Source organism: Gopherus evgoodei, unplaced genomic scaffold (assembly GCF_007399415.2).
Source record: "Gopherus evgoodei ecotype Sinaloan lineage unplaced genomic scaffold, rGopEvg1_v1.p scaffold_47_arrow_ctg1, whole genome shotgun sequence".
Classification (NCBI taxonomy): Eukaryota; Metazoa; Chordata; order Testudines; family Testudinidae; genus Gopherus; species Gopherus evgoodei.
Genome location: NW_022060068.1, coordinates 219734 through 245464, shown reverse-complemented (window position 1 = coordinate 245464; position 25731 = coordinate 219734). Strand labels below are relative to the sequence as shown.

Genomic DNA, 25731 nt, shown 5'->3' with positions numbered 1-25731 from the left:
GGGGTTCCCTGAGCGACAGGGTCGATTTGCTGAGAGTAAAAAGCAAGCGGGAAATGGTGGGGCCCGCTCAGCTGGGTAAGGACACCACTAGCAATTCCGCCCCTCTCGTGGACAGAAAGGTGAAAGGGTTTGCTGTAATTGGGGGGGCGGAGAGACATGGAGGAGGCCACACTGTCCTTGAGTAACTGAAAGGCTTTAATAGTGTCCGGGGACCACTGCAAAGGGTCAGGAGCAAGGTTAGCAGTGAGTCGGTGGAGCGGTTTGCTTAACTCCCCGCAGGATGGCAACCAGGGGCGACAGAAGCCAATTAATCCTAAGAAACCTCGAAGTTGTTTCTTGGTGTTCGGTAGAGGGCAGTTTTGAATAGTCTTTATGCGGGCTGGGTCCATCTGTCTTCCCTCTGGGGTTAACAGGAAGCCCAGATATCGGACCTTCTGTGAGACCCACTGAATCTTTTTAGGGTCTACCTTGTGGCCTCTGGTGTGTAGGTATAATAAAAGTGCCTTACCATCGATGCGGAGGGCAGCTTCTTCGCGATTACCTAATAGGATGTCATCTACGTATAGGACCAATGTGGATCCCTGCGGACTGGTGAAACCTTCCAAGTCGTGGCGGAGGCACTGGCTGAAAATCGTGGGGCTGTCTCTGTAGCCTTGAGGAAGTCGTTGCCAGACATAACTTTGTCCCTCCCAGGTGAAACCAAAGAGATACTGAGAGTCTGGGTGCACAGGAATGCTGAAAAAAGCTGATTTTAAGTCAATAACAGTGAACCACTCAGCATCCCAGGGGATTTGGCTGACGATAGTAGCTGGGTCAGGAACTACTGCATGAAGAGGGACCACATACTGATTAACAACTCGTAGATCCTGTACAAAGCGCCAACGAACAGGGTCTCCGTTCTTTTTAGGAGGCTTTTTGACAGGCAGTATAGGGGTGTTACAGGGAGTGCGCTGAGGGCGGACTAGCTTTTGTGCAATGAATCCCTCGATAATGGGGCGGATGCCCTCCCGGGCTTCCAGCGACAGGGGGTATTGAGGGACTGACGGGGGGGTTAAGGAAGGCTTCACCTGAATCCTTACGGGTTCTGCCGAAAGGAGCAGGCCAACATCAGTGTCAGAAATTCCCCAGAGGGTTGAAGGCAAGTCAGTGAGGTCAGGGGAGAGAGAGGGGGGTGTTTCCCAATTACCCTGAGTAGGGGCCGAATCTCCTAACACTGTCATCAATAATCCTACCCCTTCAGGAGTGCAGGTTAAAGTAGCCTCAAGCTTACAGAGTAAATCCCGGCCCATCAAAGGGATCGGACAAGCTGGGGAAAAAAGAAAACGGTGAGGAAAACATTTATCAGCATAAACAACATTCAAAGGCAAAGTGAGTTCCAGAGACTGTGGGTTGCCCTCCACCCCAGTCGCAGTTTTAACCTCAGAGGATAGCCAGGGAGAGGGGGCATGATTTAAAAGAGAGAAAGTAGCCCCAGTATCAATGAGGAAAGAGACAGGCAGTCCCTGGACTGAAAGGGTTAAACGAGGCTCTTTGCTGGGAGGGGAGAAAGTGAGAAAGGAGCCGGCTAAAGACATTAAGGAAATAAGACCATCACATTGTTTGCCTTCGCCCCCGGGGTACTGTCATTGAGGAGGCTGAGTTTGCTGCGGCTGCTGCTGTTTCCCGTAGTTGATCCAGGCCTGGGGAATGGGCTGAGCTGGTGGTGCAGGGGTGTATTCCTCACTTGTGTAAGCATCTGCGGATGCAACCAGACCCTCTGGGCGTCCCCAGGGGCATTCACGTTTAAAGTGACCAGGCTGTCCGCACTGAAAACAATTTCCTGATGGCTGGGGTCGCCAGGACCCCTTTCCCCGAGCACCCTGGAATCCCCTGCCACGGCCACGGCCTTTGCCTCGAACACCGCCGTGAAAAGCTAAAGCCATCAGCTTATATTCTTCCTTTTTCTCTTTCTTTTTACTACTTTCCCTTTCTTTCTCCCAGGCAAAATCAGCTACGTCCAACACTGAAGTGACTGACTCACCTCCCCAACCAGGGCGAAACTTTAAGAAGTAATCCCTTACAGGGGGCACCGACTGATTCACAAAAAATGAAATAAGAGTAGGGTGGTCTGCTTCTCTCTCAGGATCCATCTGAGTGAACATTCGGGCCCCCTCCAATAGCCTCGACCAGAACTTTCTGGGCGGCTCATCAGATTCCTGCCGAATCTGCATGAACTTAGCCTGATTAGGCGAGCGGCGAGCCATTTCCTTGAGTCTCTCTAACAATCGCTCTCTATCTGCTCGCAGCTGAGTCAGCCTTGGCTGAGTCCAGTCTAGGGGATTCCAGCCAGCGGCCAGATCCCGCCTATCCATCCAAGTAAGATTAACTGCATTGCTATCTCCCCATGTCCTTTCTGCCATCCACAATCTACTACGTTCCTCTCCAGTCAAAACTCTACTTAACAACTGATCCACATCCGTATAAGTAGGATTATAACTTAAAAACAATCTTTCTAGAAGTTCTATGATCTTTCGGGGATTTTCCCCAAAAGACCCTGACAACTGTCCCCACTCTTTCAAGTCCCATTCTAGCCATCCTTTATATTCCACAATACTAGCATGTTGCAACCGTCCATCATTGCCCATATAAGGTTGATCGTGCACCTGTAAAGGCATCTCTCTAACTATACTTTCCTCAGGGGTGGGGCATGCACCCTGCCGTACCTGCTTGGACATAAGCCTAGTAACTACTCCTCCCGAGGTTTGCCCCTCCATTTCCTCCTCATCCTTCTGCAGAAATTCCAATCTGGTATCCTGCAGATTCCCCTCTGCTACAAGGAGAGAGTCCCCCTGCGGAGGAATAGGGGCAGGTGCAGAGGGGACCAGCTGACGAGTCAAAACACGCTGTGGTCTACACCCTTCATCGAAATAACCTGGAGGGGGTTCACTCTCGGGAGAGTACCTGACTGCCATAATTTTTAAAGATTTCCACAGCTCTGCTGCTGTGTCCCAACAAAACCAGTAACATAACTGTCCCGGATGGTCTTTTTCGATCTGGCTCTTTACTCCTCTTAAGGCAGCCTGTTCGAAAGAGCCATACGAAGGCCACCTTATCTCCGGGTCGGCCAATACCGCGGTATACCCAGTCCAATTCCTTACACATAGTGTGTACAATTTCTTCCTAGACATTCCTGTCTGTACTGGGAGTTTCCCTTCGTTCCATAACTTATTTACAATCCCCAACGGACTCTCAAGAGGCACGCTAGTCCCTTGACCCATGGTGTCTGACAGGAGCCCTCCAACTGGCGTTTACCCTGCTGTCCAATACACGACCCCTCAATATTGAATTGGCTGGGAGAAATCTCCTGTGGCGCCTTGCCAATTCATATATGAGTGGTCTGACCACTGGACAGAGGTACCGCACCAGAAGGTATCCCGGACGAGCCCCCAAATTGTTAGGTAATAAAGCAAGTCCTTACTCACCTCTCCAGCACCCGAGTTCGTGTGGAGTGGGTATGGGCACACAATTCTGTCAGAGACCAGACACCAATGCGTTGATCAACGGGCTCACACTAACCCAAAAGCTTTAGAATAAGTGTGGCCCCTTTATTAGGGGTGAGCATCAATATTTATACACAGAAGTAAACAAAGTGATTAATAAAAGATAATGGTCATGCATAATCAATCAAGATTTTACAGGAAAAGCAAGTTTAACAAGTAAATGCATAGAGATAAAGGCTAATGGCTACTTGATAAAGGGGGTGTCATGAGTAGTTTGCAGGTCAGTGCTTTGTTCGATAAAGGGTTCGGAAAGGATTATGCAGAGACGGCCAGTCTGGGTGTGTTTTGGCTCCAAAGTTCACCAAAAGTTTAGACCCAACACTGGCACTGACAGCCCGAGCTGTCAGCCTGGCACAGGACTCACAGCTCCCCCCCCGCAACAGCACTGAGAGCCCGAGCCATCAGATGGGCATGGGCTTACAGCTGCCCCCCCTCCACCTCCCCATTGGTGCTGGGGCAGAAGGGAGGGCTCCAGCTGTCAGCCTCACTGGGGGCTGGCAGCCAACAGACTGTGTAAGTAATGCAGTGTCTACACAGATACTGTGTCGCCCTAACTACTGTGACATCAGTGTTACTTCTCTCATGGAGGTGGAGTTATGATGTCAGTGTAGCAGGGGACAGGGTAACAGGGCAGAAGCTGCATTCTAGTGCAGACACCAAATAATTAGGTCTACATAAGTTGCCTTGTGTTGACCCAACTCTGTACTGTAGACCAGGCCTTAGACTGGAAGGCATTGAGGCCTCATGGCCTACCGTTAAGTGAGAGTGGGGTCTGGCATACTGAGGGGGTCCTCCAACGAACTGTGTAAAAGCTGCGGCATATCACAAATCCTATATATCTGTGAGAGGGGTGGGGAGGAATTGGTGCCTGCTTGGTGGTCAGGGAAAGAGGGCTGGTGCAGGCGTGTCAGTGCCTGGTCCCTGGCAGGGGTGTGTATGTGTTGGCACCTGGCAGGGGTGGCTCCAGGCCCCAGCACGCCAAGCGCGTGCTTGGGGCAGCAAGCCGCAGGGTGTGCTCTCCCGGTACTGCGAGGATGGCAGGCAGGCTGCCTTTTGTGGCTTGCCTGCGGAGGGTCCACTGGTCCCGTGGCTTTGATGGACCTCCCGCAGGCACGGGGAGGTCCACCGAAGCCGCGGGACCAGTGGACCCTCTGCAGGCAAACTGCCAGAGGCAGCCTGCCTGCTGTGCTTGGGATGGCAAAATCCTTAGAGCCGCCCCTGTCACCTGGACAATGTTGGGGGAGGTGATGTTAGTGCCTGATCCCTGGCATGGGACCAGGAGTATCAGGGGAGGGGTTTTGATGCCCACTCCTTGGAGGGGAGGGGAAGAGGGAGTGGCAAGGGTGTGTGGTGGTGCCCAGTCCCTGGGGGACAGGGAGGAGATGTGAGGGAAGGAAGACTTGTCAGGGCCTGGTGTGAGGAATGGGAGTGGTGCGAGTAAGGAAGGGTTGTCAATGCCCAGACCCTGGCTAAGGGGGGGCAGAGAGGTTGTTAGGTGCCAGAGGGATGTCAGTGCCTGGCTGAAGGGGGCACAGTGGATCTGAGCTGGGGATGCGTGTCAGTGCCCAGTTGAGTGGGGAAGGCCTGTGGGTGGGGCAGGGGTGTCAGTGTTCGGCTGAGGGGGGCAGGGCATGCGGGTGGGGAAGGGGTGCAATTGCCCAGCTGAGGGGAAAGGGGTGCAGGAGAGATGTCGGTGCTCAGCGGAGAGGGGCACAGCAGGTGGGAGTGGGGTGTCAGTGCCCGGCTGAGGGGCACAAGGGGTGTGGGGGGAGGAGTGTCAGTGCCCAGCTGAGGTGGGCACAGCGGATGGGGGAGGGGTGTCAGTGCCTGGCTGAGGGGGGCAGGGCTATGGGTAGGGGAGGGGTTTAATTGCCCTGCTGAGCAGGGCAGGATTGTCAGTGCCCATCTAAGGGGGGCACAGTGGGTGCAGATGGGCATCAGTGCCCAGCTGGGGGGGAAACAGCGGGTGCAGTGTCAGTGCCCGGCTGAGGGGGGCAGGGCTGTGGGTGGGGAAGGGGTATAATTGCCCTGCTGAGGAAGGTGGGGAGTCAGTGCCCAGCTACGGGGGGGCAGGGCTGGGGGAGGGGTGTCAGTGCCCAGCTGAGGAGGTGTGACGTTATAAGTGTAATATAATATCTCACTGAAAGGTGACTGACGGGGCCAGAAAGAGTTAATTAACTCACAGAGGGACCTGACCCATGGCGGAACTTTAGACTGGAAGATCTGTAAAGGACTAGAGCTTAGAGGGGGGCACAGCTGGTGGGGGAGGGGTTCAATTACTCAGCTGAAGGGATGGGGGAGGGGTGTCGGTGTCGGTGCCCGGCTGAGGGGGGACAGGAGGTGGGGGGAGGGGTGTGATTGCCTAGCTGAGGGGTTGGGGGAGGGGTGTCAGTGCCCGGCTGGGGGGGGGCACAGCGCGTGGGGGGAGGGGTGTGATTGCCTAGCTGAGGGGTTGGGGGAGGGGTGTCAGTGCCCGGCTGGGGGGGGCACAGCGCGTGGGGGGAGGGGTGTCAATGCCTAGCTGAGGGGATGAGGGAGGGGTCTCGATGCCCGGCTGAGGGGGGCACAGCGCGTGGGGGGAGGGGTGTCAGTGCCCGGCTGAGCGGTTGGGGGAGGGGTGTCAATGCCCGGCTCGGGGGGGCGGGGCTGCGGGTGCTTGGGGCGGTGTCTTGGCAAGTGCCCTCCCGAGGCGGGAGTTTCCCCGGCTCCCGCTCGCGCTCAGTGGTGGGGGAGGCTCTTTGCCCCGGTCCCTAACAGCCGCACTTTGCAGACGCTCCCTGCCGGAAGCCGCTCTCCGCATCGCCGCGCAGGCGCCCCGCGCGCGCCGGGAGCGGAACCGCGGCCCCGTGAGCGGGAGAGTCCGGGACCGGCGGGCTGGAGCGTGGACATGAGGGTGAGCGCGGCGCTGCGGGTCTCGCTGCCCCCGCCCGGCCAGAGCAGCTTCGTCCCGCCCCGCCCCCAGTCCCTGTCCCGGGTGCTGCCCCTCCCCTGCGCCCCGTCGGAGGGACCCTTGCCCCCTCCCCTGCACCTCTCCCTTTGGGGGCGAGCTGCTCCCCGCAGCCCCGAACACTGCCCCTCCCCTGCGCCCCGTCGGGGGCGAGCTGCTCCCCGCAGCCCCGAACACTGCCCCTCCCCTGCGCCCCGTCGGAGGGACCGCCCGCCCAGCCCCTTCCCTTGCCCCCTCCCCTGCGCCTCTCCCTTTGGGGGCGAGCTGCTCCCCGCAGCCCCGAACACTGCCCCTCCCCTGCGCCCCGTCGGGGGCGAGCTGCTCCCCGCAGCCCCGAACACTGCCCCTCCCCTGCGCCCCGTCGGGGGAGAGCTGCTCCCTGCAGCCCCGAACACTGCCCCTCCCCTGCGCCCCGTTGAGGGACACTGACCCCCAGCCCCGGGTACTGGCCCTCCTCTGCCTCCGACCAACTCCCGAGGACTGCTCCACCCCTGTGCCCCATCGGGGGAGACTGATCCCCCCAGCCTCTTCCCCTGGCAGGGGGAGACCGACCCCTCCCCACGAGCCCATTCCCTTGCCCCCAGCCTTGGGTACTGTTCCTTCCTCTGCTCCCTGTTGGGAAGACTGACCTCCTAGCCCTGAGTATTGCCCCCTTACCCTGACAGGGGAGACTGACCCCTCCAACTCCTTCCCCTGCTGGGAGGTACTGATCCCTCAACCCCTTCCTCTGGTAGGGGGAGACCGACCCTCAGCCCCTTCCTCTGCCCCCTGCTGAGGGAGACTGACTCTCCAGCTGATTCCCCTGCTAGGGAGACCATCCCAGTCCCTTCCTCTGGTGGGGATGGGTGGGATGGACCCCCCCAGCCCCCTCCCTTGTATCCAGTCCTGGGTACTGCCCCCTCCCCTGCTCCCCACTGGGGGAGACCAACCCCCCACAACCCCAGGCACTGTATCCTACTTCCCTCAAGTGAAACCAACTGCTGCCTACTGGCTCCTCCTGGGACAAATGAACTGTCCCCTTCTAGGAAAGATTGACCTCCCCCCACACTGAACTGCCCCCTTGCCCAGGAGAGACCAGTCCCAATCCTTGCTCCCCCGGTATTAGGAGAGATCCAACACCACTTCCTCACAGCCCAAGCAGCGCCTCTGGGAGAGACCCCCGTTTCTTTGATATATCATCTCCTACATGGCACTATTCCCTGCCAGTGAGACATACATTGGGGGCTGGGTCTATCTTTGCCTTGAGATAGATTAATTCTCTTGCCCCTGCTCAGTCTGGCAGTGCTACTGCTCCCATCTGCCCTGGAAGAGAGACATACCTGGTACTACCCCCACCTGTCCTGGGGGTGAGAGACTCTTTCCCCCATTTCCGTCCCCTGCTCTTCTCTCTGTCTAGCACTGCCCCGCTTCCCTTGGGGAGAGACTCCCTGCTTGGAATGGCTCTCAGCTTGGCACTGCCCTCTGGCCCTAGGAGACAGATCCCTCCTAGTGTTGCCTTAAGCTGGGCACTGCCCCCTCCCTTGGGAGATACCCTTAGCCCTACCCTCAATCCAGCACTGTATCTCTGCTGTACCCTCAGCCTGGCACTCAATCCTGCCTTCCAAAAGAGACTCTTCACACTGCTTCCTGTTCTTTCTGCCTTGGCACCCGCCCCCCGCCCTTGCCTGGCACTGCCCTTCAGTTTGCAGGTTTGTCACTACATGCCTCCACCTTACAAGCCCTGCTCTTTGCCTTCCAGGCCTGGCACTTTCACTTACCTCTGCCTTGGCATTGTTCACCTGGCCTTGCATGGCCCTGCCTCCTAAGAACATAAGAGTGGCCATACCGGGTCAGACCAAAGATCCATCTAGCCCAGTATCTGTCTACCGACAGTGGCCAGTGCCAGGTGCCCCAGAGGGAGTGAATCTAATAGGCAATGACCAAGTGATCTCTCTCCTGCCATCCATCTCCATCCTCTGAAAAACATGGCTAGGGACACCATTCCTTACCCATCCTGGCTAATAGCCATTTATGGACTTAACCACCATGAATTTATCCAGTTCTCTTTTAAATGCTGTTATAGTCCCAGCCTTCACCACCTCCTCAGGTCAGGAGTTCCACAAGTTGACTGTGCGCTGCGTGAAGAACTTCCTTTTATTTGTTTTAAACCTGCTGCCCATTAATTTCATTTGGTGACCCCTAGTTCTTGTATTATGGGAATAAGTAAATAACTTTTCCTTGTCCACTTTCTCCACATCATTCATAATTTTATATACCTCTTTCCTATCCCCCCTTAGTCTCCTCTTTTCCAAGATGAAGAGTCCTAGCCTCTTTAATCTCTCCTCATATGGGATCCTCTCCAAACCCCTAATCATTTTAGTTGCCCTTCTCTGAACCTTTTCTAGTGCTAGAATATCTTTTTTGAGATGAGGAGACCACATCTGTACACAGTCTTCGAGATGTGGGCGTACCATGGATTTATATAAGGGCAATAATATATTCTCAGTCTTATTCTCCATCCCCTTTTTAATGATTCCTAACATCCTGTTTGCTTTTTTGACCGTCTCTGCACACTGCGTGGACATCTTCAGAGAACTATTCACGATGACTCCAAGATCTTTTTCCTGACTCATTGTAGCTAAATTAGCCCCCATCATATTGTATGTATAGTTGGGGTTATTTTTTCCAATGTGCATTACTTTACATTTATCCACATTAAATTTCATTTGCCATTTTGTTGCCCAGTCACTTAGTTTTGTGAGATCTTTTTGAAGTTCTTCACAGTCTGCCTTGGTCTTAACTATCTTGAGCAGTTTAGTATCATCTGCAAACTTTGCCACCTCACTGTTTACCCCTTTCTCCAGATCATTTATAAATAAATTGAATAGGATTGGTCCTAGGACTGACCCTTGGGGAACACCACTAGTTACCCCTCTCCATTCTGAGAATTTACCATTAATTCCTACCCTTTGTTCCCTGTCTTTTAACCAGTTCTCAATCCATGAAAGGATCCTGCTTCAGTTCATGCCGCAGTCCACTACGTGGTACTGCCCAGCTCCTCCTAATTATTCCTGGCCCTCCTGCTGGGCACTGTTAACAAGTCCATCTGCCCACACTGTCCCATACCCCCTGTCCACTTTCCCCTGCTTGGCTCTGCTCAGCAGCTGCTTTGACACATTGTGCCTCTGATAGGATATTGCTGCTCACGTATTTCAGAATGGCACTGCACACTGAATGGTACATACCTTGGTCTCTTGCACTGTCTGCTTTGGTGCTGTTTATTTTCCACCTGCCCACCTCCATTTCTGCCTGTTTGCCCATGCCTTGTTTTTGCATTGCTGGATCTGGATCCATGTCCTGCTCTTCAGCCCTGGCAGAACTGGTGCTGCGCCTTTGCCACGACAGAGTAGGCTGAACACCACTGCTCTGCTCATCTGACTTAGTACTGCTACATGAACATGCTCTCCTCTCAGTCCATCTGCTCTCGGAACATCTGGATCAGCAGCGAGTGCCCTGCTCACCTCGACAACAGCTGGGTATTAAACTACCCTCCCTGTACATCCCTATGAGCACAGCTGTGGTTTCCTCTCTCCACTTGCTGTGATATGGCCTCTCCTTATTCCCTGGCTTGCAGAGTTAGTGTTATGTGCCACCCCTCCTCCACAGGCATAGCTCGATCATCACACTCTTCCCAAGGAGCCGCTGTATTGACATCCTCTTTTCCACAGACAGAGCTGGATCTGCATTCCCTTCCCCAGGAATGGCAGGATCTGCTCTGGACTTGGCCTGGCAGAGATGACTCTGCACTCACTCACGTTGCCCATGAGCCCTAGAAACAACTGGATCAACAGCTCCATTTCAGCCTACCTACCCCTGGATATTTGGATCTTACCTTACCCTCCTTATACATCTGAATTTACATTTCCTCACTTGCCTTAGCACAGCTAGTTCCGCACCTTCCATGTCCTGGTACAGGTGAGGTAACCGTGTCTCTGCTAAAATATCATACTCTGCTATCTGTCTTTTGTAGCCTTTTTTTATACACCAGCAAACTGACACTGTTACAATTCCTGAACTAACTCACTTTCCCAATAATAGCTGCAGTCTAGTTGTGCCCAACAGTGGGAATATAACCTCGAACAGCAATATCAGTAACTGTTTCAGAGTAGTAAACGCTCTCTACTCTTTCTTCAACATCTGGGGCTGATAGCCTCTCTATCTTTTTCTTTTCACAGGTTGCAAAGGTACGTCTCAGGTCAGTGCTGACCCAGCAAGTTCACACTGATGTGTTGTGTTCATCTCTTCCCTCCCACTCACTGCCTGTCTTCTCCTTTCAGAGCTGGATTCGAATGTGTCCTGCGTTTGCTGCGTTACAGTAGTTCCTGCTTCAGTTAGATCAGAACCTTCCCTGCTAATTCATCATGACATAACCAACCAGCCACCTCCCACTGCATAGTTGGATAAGCTTCTTGTTTCGCATTGTTCCAAGCACATGTGACTCAAGGCCTTCATCATCCACCTAGTCTGGTACAGGTACGTTTAACCCTTTGGAAAGTGGATTGTTCCTGGTGGGAAGGAGAATGTATATGATTTGCATGGGAGGTAGGGAAAATGTCTGGGGTTGGGGATCTTGGGAATGTTAGGACTGTTGCCTGGAGTCAGTCCTAGACTGAGGTGCCCCTTGAGTACTGGATATCTTAGCTGGTGATCTGGTTAGTTAAAATCCAAATATACTGGGGTAGATAGGCTGGAATGGAGGAGTTGATTCCCTTCATGGCTGGTAGAGAGGAAACTGACATGGGCAAAGCAGGGAGATTGGCTTGGAGAGGGAGAGGCAGCTGCTGAAAGAGCAAATGAACCCCTCTTGGGGGGGAGAAGGGAAGAGGAGGAGCTTAAGGTGTTAATTCACAGTAACTCTTCCTCCATTGACTAAGGGTGATTGATGCTTGCCAGGCTGTCACTGACTTGCATAGGTGTCATGCTTATCTTTGCACCATACCTAAACCAACATTTTTTGAGTTCTCATTTCCTTCATGTAGCATCACACAGTAAATTCTCCTCTGCCTGCTATTCCTCCCTCCCTGGCCTCCATGGTTATCCATTGGTTAACTCTACATTTACACCAACATACTGGAATCGCCAGTTTAATTCTTTCATATTTAGGATGGATTCCTCTGCCTCTTGTTACTTCCACTGGAGCATTTCCAGATGAGCCATACTGCCTCCTGTTTCTTAGTCACTTCTTTACAGTTTCTCTAACCGGTTTTCTCTTTTCCGTGGTTGTATCAGTGCCTTTTTTCCCTACTTAGACTTGCAAAGCTCACTTCAGAGGTCATTGGTAATAAGAGTAGTGGAAGAACACAGTGTTACCCTAGTGAAGGTAACAATTTTATAGCTTATGTTTATATCATTATGATCAGCCAGTTTGGCTGCCTGCGCACCACTGGCCAGAGAATCTCTCCTAATGATTCCTGCATCAAGTTCATCACTTCTGGTTGAGCTGGAGTGTGGTGTTGAGTGAAAGACACCCAGTCTTGCTTTATAGATTCCAAGTGATGGAGAATACACTGTGGCCCAGGTAAGTTGTTCTGATGGTTAATTACCCTCACTGGTAAAAATTTGTTCCTTATTTAGTTTGAATTTGTCTAACTTCCGCTTCCAGTTACTGGATCTTGATGACTGAAAACTTAATACCTCATCTTTTCTAGTCCAGTTGGTGTAGCTGAACCACTTCATGGATTTTTAAAGCCAGAAGGGACCATTATTATCATCTAGTCTGACCTACTGCATAAGACAGGTCAGAGAATTACACCTAGTGAATTCCTGCGTCCAGCCCAAGAGCGTGCCTTTTAGAAAGGCATACAGTCTTGACTTATAGAGTCCTCATGAAGGACTCTTGCTCAATATCTGGCAAAGATTGTGGCATGGATGAAAGCTGACTGGCAGAGGCTCGACTTGGATAAGAACAAGGTAATGCTGGAAGGTTGCGGGAAGCAACTGGAAAGAATGGGAGTGATTATCAACCTGCTTGGTCGAAGGAGTGCACCTGCCATTTATCACTCTTGTTTGCCATTTTGGGACTGTGTTAGGTCTTAGGCAGCAGCTGTAGCCAAATTGCTTTTTCCCATCTGCGCTTGGCAGGGAGGGTGCAACATTTGCTTTCCAATTCTGAGACATTATGGTTGTCCCTGTTGTTGTCACCTCAATATTAGACAATTGCAGTGTGCTCTGCATTGGTTTACGCCTTAAGGTCATCTGGCAGCTGAAGTTACTGCTGAATGAGTTTGTCTGCCAATTTGTTTCATACAGAGAGCATGTTGTGTTGGTGTTCGAGAGTCTGAGTTTGGGATGGAATTTAAGGTGTTGTTTTTGACCTACAAAGCTCTAAAAGTTTTTTGGGACCTGCCTCTTTCCCAATGTGAAGTTGCTATAGTAGTGTTCAGTGAGAGACCTCAAGGTAACAGCCTGATACTTTAAACAGAAGAGAGCTGGAAGCAGGAGTGAAAGTAACTTACCGGTACTGCCAGAGTCCTGAGGGGGTGTGGCCTCATCTGGAAGAGGCATGGCCTCAACTAGAAGAGGCAAGGCCTCTCAAGATTTAAAGGCCCTGGGACACTGGCTGTGACTAGTAGCCCCAGGGCCTTTAAATCAACCCAGGGCTCCCAGCTGCAGAGGTGGCTGGGGGCTCCGGCTGCTGCAGAGCCCTGAGCCCTTTAAACCCTGGCTGGGGCAGCTGCGGAAGCTCCAAGCTCTTTAAATCCCATCCCCAGCACGGCTGCTGGAGCTGTGGGGGGGATTTAAAGGGCTCTGGGCTCCCCGTAGCCGCAGAAGCCCTGAGCCCTTTAAATCCTGGCCCGACGGGGAGCCCAGAGCCCTTCAAATTCCCACCACAGAAGCCGGTGTGGTCCGGCATGGCATATTGGCTTTTGCCAGTACTCCGGACCGGCTTACTTTCACCTCTGGCTGGAGGCAGGGTATTTTTCTTAAGGGGCCCTCTGACTCTGGACCTGGCTAATTTCCCAAACCCTGTCCAGCAAAGCTTAGACCATTATAACTAAGACCCTACTTGAATCGTGGGATGATCTTCAAATAATTGCGGCTGAGTTGCAGACAAGACATGGAAAATCACAAAAAAGTAATAATGTACCTTTATTAATAGTGGTAATTTGGAAAAGCCAGAGTAGACCTATTTGTTTAAGAAAAATTTGCTGGAACGATATAAACACTCAAGTATTATGTTATGCCTCTAATTTTTTTTGATAACCAGACATTTTGCTGCAACTATATTACGTTCATTTAAAAAAAAAGACCGATAAAATATAAAATTTAGAAGATTAAAAGTCTGAACATAACTGCTGTAGAAATTGAGTCCAGTCACTTAAGCCTTTAAAATTTTATGAGGATTGTATGTTAGTGCAGTACTAATTGCATACTCAAAATGTATGCAAAATTACAAACTGTGCAAAGTAAGCCAATTAAAATCCAAACAGCGGTGGAAGCCTAATGTTGTGGGACTTCCACAATATTGCAAATGAAGTAGGGTCTTAGTTATAACATTAAGGGCATGTTGTAAGACTCAACTCTTTTCCTAGGGTTTTCTGGAAGGGCTTATATTTTGAGATGGGGAAGATTCAAAATCTCTTTTATGGATAGCTCTCTTTGTATGTATTTAAGTTGTGTAGAGGTGCCGTAATCCTGCATAGTTAATTACTTTTAGACAAATGTAAATAACTAAAATAGACATATATGTCTGTGTAACTCATCCTAACAAGTATTTGTATTACACTTGCCAGAATGTATTCATGCCATATATAGTGACTACTAGATGTTCTCATCTCACAATGTGTATTGCTCAAAAATGTCCGCAGATGGGTTCATTAACTGCTTCCAGCACAGAGGCTGGTATGCTGTGGGCAAATATGTCTGGTATTTAGCAACTTAACATGGGGACACAGGACTAGCAGTTTATGTAGTGGATAAGTGTCCCTTGAGTTTCAAGGAAGAGATCAAGTATGCTTATTGGATAAGAAGTGTGAGGCAGTTCTAAGTATAAATGACAGTGTGCTATGACAGTACCAATGAAGGGATTCAGGAAATTGGGTGATGTGGTCAGAGTGGTGACAGAAGAAGGTCATTTCATGACTTAACTACTATGACCTCTTTGGTCTTGACAACTGTCAACCTTACCCCTTACAAATCTATTTAGTGTTCAGTAACTCCTCACTTAATGTTGTTATGTTGCTGATCTATTATAGAACAAGCTCATTTAAAGTTGTGCAATGCTCATTATAATATTGTTTGGCAGCTGCCTGCTTTGTCCACTGTTCGCAGGATTCGCTGGAAGAGCAGCCCCTCCTTGTGGGGATTAGAACCTGGGGCGGGGGCAGTGAGCCCCCTCCATCAGCCCCCCTAAATTCCCTGTAAGATATGTGGTTCCATAGCTGCCCAGCAGTTGTTCAGCTGTCCCTTCCCCCACTGCTGTCCTGCTCCTGCCCTGCCCTCTGCCGTAGAGCTGCTCCCAGGAACTTCCTGCTTGCGGGGGGTGCTGATATCAGGATGTCCACCTGCTCCTGCCACCCCTCCTGTTCTGTATCCCCTCTCCACAAAGCGGAGGAGGGGGACAGGGCTGGGGGGACAGAACGGAGGGAGCTGCCTGGAAGCTGTTGCTTCCTGTCTGACCTGGTTGATCTGCTTAAAAGGGCAATGTACTTCAAGTGTGGTCAGCATACTGAAAGGGTCAATGCATGTCTCTCTCTCTCACACATGCTTGCACCCTCAGCACTTTGGAAAGTCAGCACCTGTGCAGCCTTGCATGTGCTGTCAGGAGGAGGGAGTTGTGCCCTCCGGCTGGATAGCGTGGCCTCATTATCATGTTCAGTTTTTGCAGGGAAGTGTTTGCAGCTACCGCCCTGCATCTATTGTGTTACCTCCCTCTTGCCTCAGTCCATGCTGCCTTGTAGAGTGTGACAACAGCATATTAATCCTTGAGGGCTCAGCCAAGTGCTAGTTCATCATTTAGCAGCAAGGCATTCCCTGGGAAATATTCCACCCTCTTACTCCATCACCTCAGCCAAGCTTCACAATCATTCATTGGTGTGTACAATGTTAAACTGTTTGTTTAAAATTGTTTAAAACTTATACTGTGTATAATGTCTTTTGTCTGGTGAAATTTTTTTCCCTGGAATCTAACCTCCCCATTTACATTAATTCTTATGGGGAAATTGCTTAACATCATTTCCATAAAGTCGCATTTTTCAGGAACAGAACTACAACATTAAGTGAGGAGTTACTATACTTCTGCGAAGATCATCTTCCCGGTCTGTCACTTTGATTTTGTCACCCTTCTTTTTAGTCCCTCCGCTAGCTCCTCCTCCAACGTATCAGATACAAACTTCCTGTCGTTATCTTCAAGGCCTTTAATAACTTAGCCCTGCCCTGTCTAGCCATCCTGTTATCACAACATTGATCCTCACTTTTGCCATGCATAGGTGTCAAGGGCCATGGATAGAGGTCCTCTTATTCATTGTGTATAAATCTCATATTTTTTAAAAAGTGAAGCCTAGAGTTGACGTTGAAGTTCGGTAGGCTGTGTTATACTGGAGGTCAAACTAGATGACCACATTGATCTCTTCTGGGCTTGGATCTATGAAATCAAACACAACCATGAGGCTTCACATCATTTTGATGATTGGGGGCTATATGTCGTCAGTTAAAGGTGGAGTCATCTTGGCCAGTTCTTTGAAGCATTTCTCCTTTAGAACCAGCATCATTACAGTCTTATCTGGAGCATCTTGAGGAAGTCCTCTGTAAATCACCAAAAATCCCAGATGTGCATCCTGCTAATCTGCAGACCTCCAGAGCCCTGTGAGACCTGAGAGACCTTCAAGACCAACCTCTGGGAGGAGATGACAGGGATGCGGTGTGACGTGGTGGTTCAGGATTTACTGCCCTAAGTATCAAAGAGTCCTGCAGCACCTTCTAGACCAGAGGTTGGCAACCTTTCAGAAGTGGTGTGCCGAGTCTTCATTTATTCATTCTAATTCATGGTTTCGCGTGCCAGTAGTACATTTTAACGTTTTTAGAAGGTCTCTTTCAATAAGTCTATAATATATAACTAAACTATTGTTGTATGTAAAGTAAATAAGGTTTTAAAAATGTTTAAGAAGCTTCATTTAAAATTAAATTAAAATGCAGAGACCCCCAGACTAGTGGCCAGGATCTGGGCAGTGCGAGTGCCACTGACAATCAGGTCTCGTGCCGTCTTTGGCACGCGTGCCATAGGTTGCCTACCGCTGTTCTAGATTAATAAATGTACTGGAGCATAAGCTTTCATGGGTGAATACCCAATTCGTCACACACTAAGTAGCTTCAACATCTATGCTAATAGAACCTATGATAGGAACATGGGACTGGAAGGGGCCTCCTGGATTGTCACATCCAGTCCCCTGTTATTGATGCAATAGTATGAGATCTCCATCTACTCTCTCTTTCCTACAGGTTGTCTCTTGACCTTGCCACATTGCCATTCACACTGAGGACCTAATTTCAGACTGGTTGTGGATATAGGGAACACAAGAAACAGTTCCCTATTCTGGACTGATGCTCTTCTCCAAACTGGGATGGGACGAAAATATAAAATCACTGCCAACAAAATATACAGGTGGTGGAGTGGCAAATAATGGTGAGGATAGGTCAGTTATACAGATCAGTCTGGATTGTTTGGCAAAATGTGCCATTTGAACACCATGCATTTTAATACAGCAATCTACAACATCATACATTTAGAAACAAAGAATGAATATCACACTTACCGGATGGAGTGCTGTGTCCTGCAGTGCAGCAACCGAAGAATTTAGGTGTCATGGTAGATAATCAACTAACGTGAGCTCCCAGTGTCATGCTGTCGCTAAGAGGGCATATACGATCCTTTGATGTATAAGCAAGGTTTGTAATAATACCTCTGTATATGGCATTAGTGAGACCATTACTGAATAGTGCATCCGGTTCTGATGTCCACACTTCAAAAAGGATATTGAAAAATTAGGAAGGGTTCAGAAAATAGCAGCAAGGATGATTTAAGGTCTGGAAAACCAATCTTAATAGTGAGAGACTAAAGAAGCTCAATCTATTTAGTTTATCCAAGAGAAGGTTGACAGTGAATTGGTCACATTCTGTAAGTATCCATAGGGAAGAGATTTTGATAATAGAGGGCCTTAAATCCGACAGAAAAAGGCAGAATGAGCTCCAATGGGTCGATGCTGAAGTTAGACAAATTTGGATTAGAAATAAGGTATGCATTCTTTACCGGAATGGTAACTAATGGGAACAGTTTACTGAAGGATGTGGTAGATTCTCCATTACTTGAAATTTGTATTTCAGGTCTGGATCTCTTTCTAAATGAGATGCTATATCTTAAACTGATGCAGAAACTGCTGGGTAAGGATGTTTGGCCTCTGTTATGCAGCATGTCTGATTAGATAATCATAATGGTCCCTTCTAGTTTGAAAATCCTCATTTACAGATAAACAGCATCTCCGGGAGCTTCTGGACTGGCCAGATATACTGGTAATCCTCCCCTCAATCCCTGAAACAGGCCAGGAAATAGGTGATCTAGTGACCTACTAAGATTGCTCAGTAACCACAGCCACTAACCCGCAGGCACCAATGTGTCTGCTCCATTCCCACCCCCGAGGTCTCCATGGTTCAGGGGTAAGCTGTGACATGAAAAGCATGAAGGAACAAGACTTGTGGTTGGGAAATATGCAACATGCCCCCCCCCCATTCTTTGTGGCTTTTCCATGCTATTTAAAAAAATATTTTCCCTCTGTTACTGCACAAGAGTGAGTGATTGATTTGCTAACTGGCTCTGCTTAGGGTAGGGGACACCTAGCCAACCAACCAGCTCTACACAAAATGCAGGCTAATGCCAAATTTTCTACAGTTTTTGTTAGCTGGAGAGGGAATGGAAGACAATACCAGGACAGTAGCAGGAAAGATTTTCAGATATGTTTTTTAAATTAAGTCTTTCTCTTTAAATTTAGATACCAAAAAAAGCTGGAGGGAATTATCTGGCACGTTTAGTAAACTGTCTAAAATTGGATCTGAAGAACAGGAATGGGGATGAGGGTATCCTGCCTGTATAGTTATGGGGCTTTGATCTGTTATGTAAAATCCCTTCCAGGCTTTAGGCACTCTGAGGTCCTCAATACCCTGAAATGTTCTCAGGACATTGTTCCCTGGCCTTAGAAAGCAATGACAGCATCTCCTCGGCAACGGGAAAGATGCTCTATTTCCATGGGAACAGACTTGTGAGAAGCACTCCAATGGGAAGCCTCTGTGTGGAAGCTGACAGCCCAAGCTCTTTGTTTGACCTGCCTGAATTTAAGAACTTTGTACGCTCTGGGTATGTCTGTGGTACAAGTAAACACCTAAGGCTGGCTTGTCAGCTGACTTGGGCCATTTCACTGTAGTGTAGATGTTCGGGCTCAATCTGGACCCCGAGCTCTGGGATCCTCCCCATCAGCCCAAACATCTTCACTGCAATTAAACAATCCCAGAGCCTGAGTCAGTTGACACAGGCCAGCTGTGGGTGTTTAATTGCAGTGTGGACATACCTCAAGTGCTCAGACCCTGCCAGTGGCAGAGAGAAGTGAGTTGTGAATTGTGGTGCTGTGCTTGGCTTTATCTGTAAGAAATTAGTGTTGCAGTACATTCTTATCTCAGGAGCTTCTGCTTCAATAAGTGAGGGTCTGTCCATCTGCTGAAATCAGAGGTGCAATTGCGGCTCGTGTAGATGTATCCAAAATAGTTTGGATTTAGCTAGCTCAGATACAAATAGTAGTGAAGCTGTGGCAGCATGGGCTAGTTGCCCAATTATGTCGGGGGGAGGGATAGCTCAGTGGTTTGAGTATTGGCCTGCTAAACCCAGGGTTGTGAGTTCAATCCTTGAGGGGGCCATTTAGGGAACTGGGGTAAAAAAAATGTCTGGGGATTGGTCCTGCTTTGAACAGGGGGTTGGAGTAGATACCTCCTGAGGTGCCTTCCAACCCTGATATTCTGTGTAGTCAGGCTATGTACTCGGTAGCTAGACCATGCTACTGCAGCTTCACTGTTTTTGGTACCTGTGCAAGCTAGATTAAAGCTAATATGGGAGTGGCTACATATGCAACAATCTCAGACCTCATTGCTGTTGTGTAGACTTGTCTGGTTGCAGCTTCTGTAAGGAAGGTGATACCTCTGCTAGGTTGAGAGTCAGGGAAGCACCTGAGGGTTAAGCAGGGAATTTGTAGTTCAGTGGCGTCCTTTTCTCTGTTAGAAGGAAGAAATGTTTCTGTGCGCACACTACATCCCAGCTAATGATACAGTTTGATGATACAGTAGAAAAGCAAATCGGAATACATTTCCCAGATCAGAAGCTCACAGTGAGCAAAACTAGACCTAGAGAGCAGTGAGTAGATTTGGGAGATGAGCATGTTTTTTCTATTCTGAAGTGGTGGAGAAAGGAGAAGCTGGTGGAGGGATTGAAAAAGAGCACGATGCAGTCAAAACAAAGGACAAGGCAGGTGATATTAACACCAGCACTTTGTACTGACTGCAGGATGATGTGATTGTAGAGGAGTTCGGAGAGCAGGTGGCTAATCGTGCAGTGTTTTTTAAAGTCCCTTTATCACTTCTGAGTGGGCTGCCTTTTTAATTTCATTGGCTATCCCCTTGTTCCTCTGTTATGAGAGAGTAAATAGAAATGCTTGATTTTCCTTCTTTATCCCTTTAATTATCTTGTATTCCTCTACCCCCCTCTTATTTATCTCCTTTCTAATTTAAACGATCCCAATCTTTTCAATCCCTCCTCATACAGAAGTCTCTCCAACTTCTAATCCTATTTTGACTCTCTTCTGAATGCCCTAGCTCTGTTGAATATTTTCAGAGATGGGGTGACCAGAACTGCATACACTCCTGCATACAAATGAGTCTGTGGATGAGGGGAAAGCAGTGTTATTCCTAGACTTTAGCAAAGCTTTTGATACAGTCTCCCACAGTATTCTTGCCGGCAAGTTAAAGTAGTATGGGCTGGATGAATGGACTATATGGTGGATAGAAAGCTGGCTAGATTATTGGGCTCAATGGGTAGTGATCAGTGACTCCATGTGTAGTTGGCAGCCGGTCCCAAGTATCGGTCCTGGCGCCGGTTTTGTTCAATATCTTCATTAATGATCTGGAGGATGGCGTGGACTGCACCCTCAGAAAGTCTGCAGCTGACACTAAACTGGGAGAAGTGATAGATACGCTGGAGGGTAGGGATAGGATACAGAGGGACCTAGACAAATTAGAGGATTGGGCCAAAAGAAACTTGATGAGGTTCAACAAGGACAAGTGCAGGACTCTGCACTTAGGATGGAAGAATCCCATTCACTGCTACAGACTAGGGACCGAGTGGCTAGACAGCAGTTCTGCAGAAAAGGACCTAGGGGTTAACAGTGGACGAGAAGCTGGATATGAGTCAACAGTGTGCCCTTGTTGCCAAGAAGACTGATGGCATTTTGGGCTGTATAAGTAGGGGCATTGCCAGCAGATCGAGGGACATGACCATTCCCCTCTATTCGACATTGGTGAGGCCTCATCTGGAGAACTGTGTCCAGTTTTGGGTCCCACACTACAAGAAGGATGTGGAAAAATTGTAAAGAGTCCAGTGGAGGGCAGCAGAAATGATTAGGGGGCTGGAGCACATGACTTATGAAGAGAGGCTGAGGGAACTGGGATTGTTTATTCTGCAGAAGAGAAGGAGAAGGGGGGATCTGATAGCTGCTTTCAACTACTTGAAAGGGTGGTTCCAAAGAGGATGTATCTAGACTGTTCTCAGTGAGTGGTACCAGATGACAGAACAAGGAGTAATGGGGTCAAGTTGCAGTGGCAGAGGTTTAGGTTGAATATTAGGAAAAACTTTTTCATTAGGAGGATGGTGAAGCACTGGAATGGGTTTCCTAGGGAGGTGGTGGAATCTCCTTCCTCAGAGGTTTTTAGGTCAGGCTTGACAAAGCCCTGGCTGGGATGATTTAGCTGGTGTTGGTCCTGCTTTGAGCAGGGGGTTGGACTAGATGACCTCCTGAGGTCCCTTCCAACCCTGATATTCTATGATTCTATGAAAATAATTGAAACTGATGTGATTATATTATGTTATTTTGACAAATTAAATTTGCAGAATTTTAAAATATTGCTGGCAGAATTTTTATTTTTTTGGCTCAGAATTTTTAATTTCTTGATGCAGAATTCTCCCAGGAGTAAACTCACATTGAGGATATTTCTCTGGAGGAGGGAATCCCAGTTATTAGAAAGAGGCAGGTAATAGTAGCAGCTGAATCGATCATTAGAAATATCGATAGCTGGGTTCGTTAGGACTGGGAGACCCGCATGGTGAATTGCCTGTCAGGGGCTAAGATTGCAGATCTCTAGAGATATCTGGACAGGCTTGATAAGGAAACCCCCCCAACCCCACCTTACCCAAGGCCCCAGGCTTTTTTCTGAGAATAAAGTAAGAGTAGGCCCTTAGCTAGAAGCAAGAGTTTTAACTCCTGCTAAACTTGTTTTTCTGTACAAAGGGCACGCTGAGGCAAAAAGATGTGGTCAGGGCCCCAAAAAGAGGAACTAGAATTGGATAAAGGGGAACCAGAAAATCTGTTAAGTTATAACAGCTTTTAGTTTATTATAGTTTATTAAGTTGCTTGTATGGGCGTAAAATATAACTCATGATCATTTGACCCAAAGGTACACCAATAGGTATTTTTGGGTACAAGTTCCTCAGAAAGGCTCAAGCAACGTGTAATAGCTTAACCGCAAGTAGGAGAAAAACACCAGGTGTCAATGACCTAACACTTACAAAAGTTTCTATAGGGAAGTAGAAAGAGAGCAGACTTGCAATTAGCTCATAAATGATATATTAATAGCAATTGTTTTTAGCAGATGTTTAGAAGATGTCATTGTATTAGCCAAATAAGGTATCATCGGATGTATAAGCTCATATGATAATTTGCGGTTTTCAGCTTTATAAGCACAGGTATCACTGCTGTAAGGCAAAGCGACTTGCCCCTTGCTAGGGGACCTGTCATCTCTCCGTGCATATGCATGTATCTCTGATTAATCAATAAAAAGGAGCCTCAGGCTGTCTGATCAACTCAACACGGTGGTGGTCATTTCCACGACAGGCTTATGTGCAGTGCCGGGGAGGAGCTGGTGGTCATGGTACATATAGTTACCAGTGACATACAGAAAGCTAGGAGAGAGGCCTTGGAGGCCAAATTTAGGCTGCTAGGTAAGCGCTTGAAGTGTGTGACCTCCATCGTAGCATTATCTGAAATGCTTCAAGTTCCATGCACAGGGCCAGTTAGACAGCTAGAACTGTAGGGTCTCAATGCATGGATGACACAATAGTGTAGGGAGGAGGGGGCTAGATTTATTAGGAACTGAGGAACCTTTTGGGAAAGGAGGAACCTATACAGGAAGGATGGGCTCCACCTAAACTAAAATGGAACCAGATTGCTGGCATGTAAAATCAAAAAAGTTATAGAGGAGTTTTTAAACTAAGGGCTGGGGGAAAGCCGACTGGTGTGAAGGAGCATGTGGTTCAGACAGAGGGCTTGTCTACATCAGAAAGTTGCAGCGCTGGTGAGGGAGTTACAGCGCTGCAACTTAGGAGGTGTACACATCTGCAGGGCACCACCAGCGCTGCAACTCCCTGTTTGCAGCGCTGGCCGTACTCCCGTTTTGTCTCGGGTGTAGAGGATCCAGTGCTGGTGATCCAGCGCTGGTAATCAAGTATAGACACTTACCAGCGCTTTTCTTGACCTCCGTGGAATAAGCAGGTATCCCAGCATACCTGAGGAAGCCTCTGGTAATCAAGCTGGTCTCCTTCCCCGGCTTGCTCTCGCGTTCCCCGAACCCCGAGCAAGCAGGTCTCCTTCCCTGAGGTTTGCTGGGTGGTTCCGGGAACGCGAGAGCAAACCGCGGCGAAGCTGGTCTCCTTTCCCGGTTTGCTCTCTCGTTCCCCGAACCCCCGAGCAAGCAGGTCTCCTTCCCTGCGGTTTGCAGGGGGGTTCGGGGAACGCGAGAGCAAACCGCGGCGAAGCTGGTCTCCTTTCCCGGTTTGCTCTCTCGTTCCCCGAACCCCCGAGCAAGCAGGTCTCCTTCCCTGCGGTTTGCAGGGTGGTTCGGGGAACGCGAGAGCAAACCGCGGCGAAGCTGGTCTCCTTTCCCGGTTTGCTCTCGCGTTCCCCGAACCCCCCTTGAAGCCGCCCAACAGCGCTGCAGTGTGGCCACATCTAACACCACTTGCAGCGCTGGTTGCTGTAAGTGTGGCCACTCTGCAGCGCTGGCCCTATACAGCTGTACTAATACAGCTGTAACAACCAGCACTGCAAAATTTTAGATGTAGACATGGCCAGAGACATCCCTTGTGGAGGATCAGTTAATGGCGATTCCTTATATCCTAGGAAGGAGGAGAGAATGGAAGTTGATAAGTACAGTGGGAGCTGAAGAGAAACAGTCAAATGAAGAAGAATTCCATTCAGTTACATTGTCAGGATCCAAACAAGAGCAACCAGTGTCGAGTGTCAAAACGGGCAAACCTGAGGTGAGGAGTAGCCAAAGAGTTCATAGTCAGTTCCAGGCCAGGGACAATACTGAGGGTCAGAGTGCAAGTCAGGTTTCAGAGTCTGAATCAGGAGGTGACATCCAAAGCAAGCTGAGCTCGAGCCAGGAGTTCAAGAGCCTAGTCATGGCCGCTACAGAAGATCCGTGCTGTTGCCTGGACCCTTCCTGGAACACTCTTTGGGTTTATATAGGACAGGGAGCCAATCAGGAGCCATGGGGCTGCTGCCTGTCAAACCCTGAGGCAGAACTTGCCATGGTCTGTGTCCACAGCAGGTGATGGGAAGTGGAGCACAGGTTAGTTAGAGCTGCTGCTTGTGGCAGCTTGGAGTTTGAACTGCTTGGTAGCTTTGCAGGCCTGAGTTCTAGACCTGTAGGGCCTTACATAGGTCACATGAAGGCAGACAGCAAGATTGGGATATATTTTATAGTGCATGTATACAAATACTAGAAGTCTAAATACTGAGATGGGTGAATATGAGTGCCTGGTATTAAATGAGAATATTGCTATAATAGGGTTCTTCTTCGAGTGATTGCTCATATCCATTCCAGTTAGGTGTGCACACGGTGCGTGCACATTCGTCGGAAGACTTTTTACCCTAGCAACACTCGGTGGGTCGGCTGGGCGCCACTATGGCACCGGATATATGACCCAGCCACCCTTCAGTTCCTTCTTACCGCCCATGTCGGTCATTGGAACAGTGGAGCGCGGCTTAGCTGACCTCCACTTCCCTAGCTACTTGTAGTTCTCGTTCGTTATCGTGTATATAGTCATATAGTTCTAATCCTTTTATAAATTCCCCCCTCTCACCCCTATGGGTGGTATATGTCTTCCTCAAACTCGGGTCCTCTACCAGAGGCCTGGGAGTTTGAGGGTTCTGCGCAGTATCTTAGCTGTTCCTAGCACTGCACTCTTCTGGACAGAGAGCTCTGATGTTGTTCCTGGGATCTGTTGGAGCCACTCACCCAGCTTAGGAGTCACAGCCCCGAGTGCTCCTACCACCACTGGGACCACTTTGGCCTTCACTTTCCACATCCTCTCTAGTTCCTCTTTCAGGCCCTGGTACTTCTCCAGCTTCTCATATTCCTTCTTCCTGATATTGCTGTCACTTGGCACTGCTATATCTATCACCATCGCTGTCTTCTGGTCCTTATCTATTACCACGATATCTGGTTGATTGGCCAGTACCTGCTTGTCCGTCTGGATCTGGAAGTCCCACAGAATCTTAGCCCTGCTATTCTCCACAACCTTCTGTGGAATCTCCCATCTGGTCTTGGGAGGATCTAGCCCATACGCTGTGCAGATGTTTCAGTACACAATGCCAGCCACTTGGTTGTGCCGTTGAGTGTATGCTGTTCCTGCCTGCATCTTACATCCTGCCACTATGTGTTGGACTGTCTCTGAGGCCTCTCTGCACAGTCTGCACCTTGGGTCCTCTCTAGTGTGGTAGACCCCTGCTTCAATGGATCTGGTGCTCAGTGCCTGTTCCTGTGCTGCTATGATCAGTGCCTCAGTGCTGTCTTTTAGTCCAGCCTTTCCAGCCACTGGTAGGATTTCCCAATGTCAGCCACCTCAACTATCTGTCGATGGTACATCCCATGCAGGCTCTTGTCTTGCCATAGCACTTC

General features: G+C 49.3%; 1 protein-coding gene across 1 annotated transcript in view; it reads left to right on the top strand.

Annotated features, from left to right (window-relative positions):
• Positions 1 to 6351: 6351 nt before the first annotated feature.
• Positions 6352 to 25731, top strand: part of SMARCD3 (SWI/SNF related, matrix associated, actin dependent regulator of chromatin, subfamily d, member 3) — a 210912-nt gene continuing 191532 nt past the window's right edge. Inside the window, exons 1-2 of the mRNA XM_030546621.1 lie at positions 6352 to 6432; positions 10803 to 10998. The gene's annotated coding sequence lies outside the window, so the exon portion shown is untranslated. The remainder of the gene's footprint in view (positions 6433 to 10802; positions 10999 to 25731) is intronic.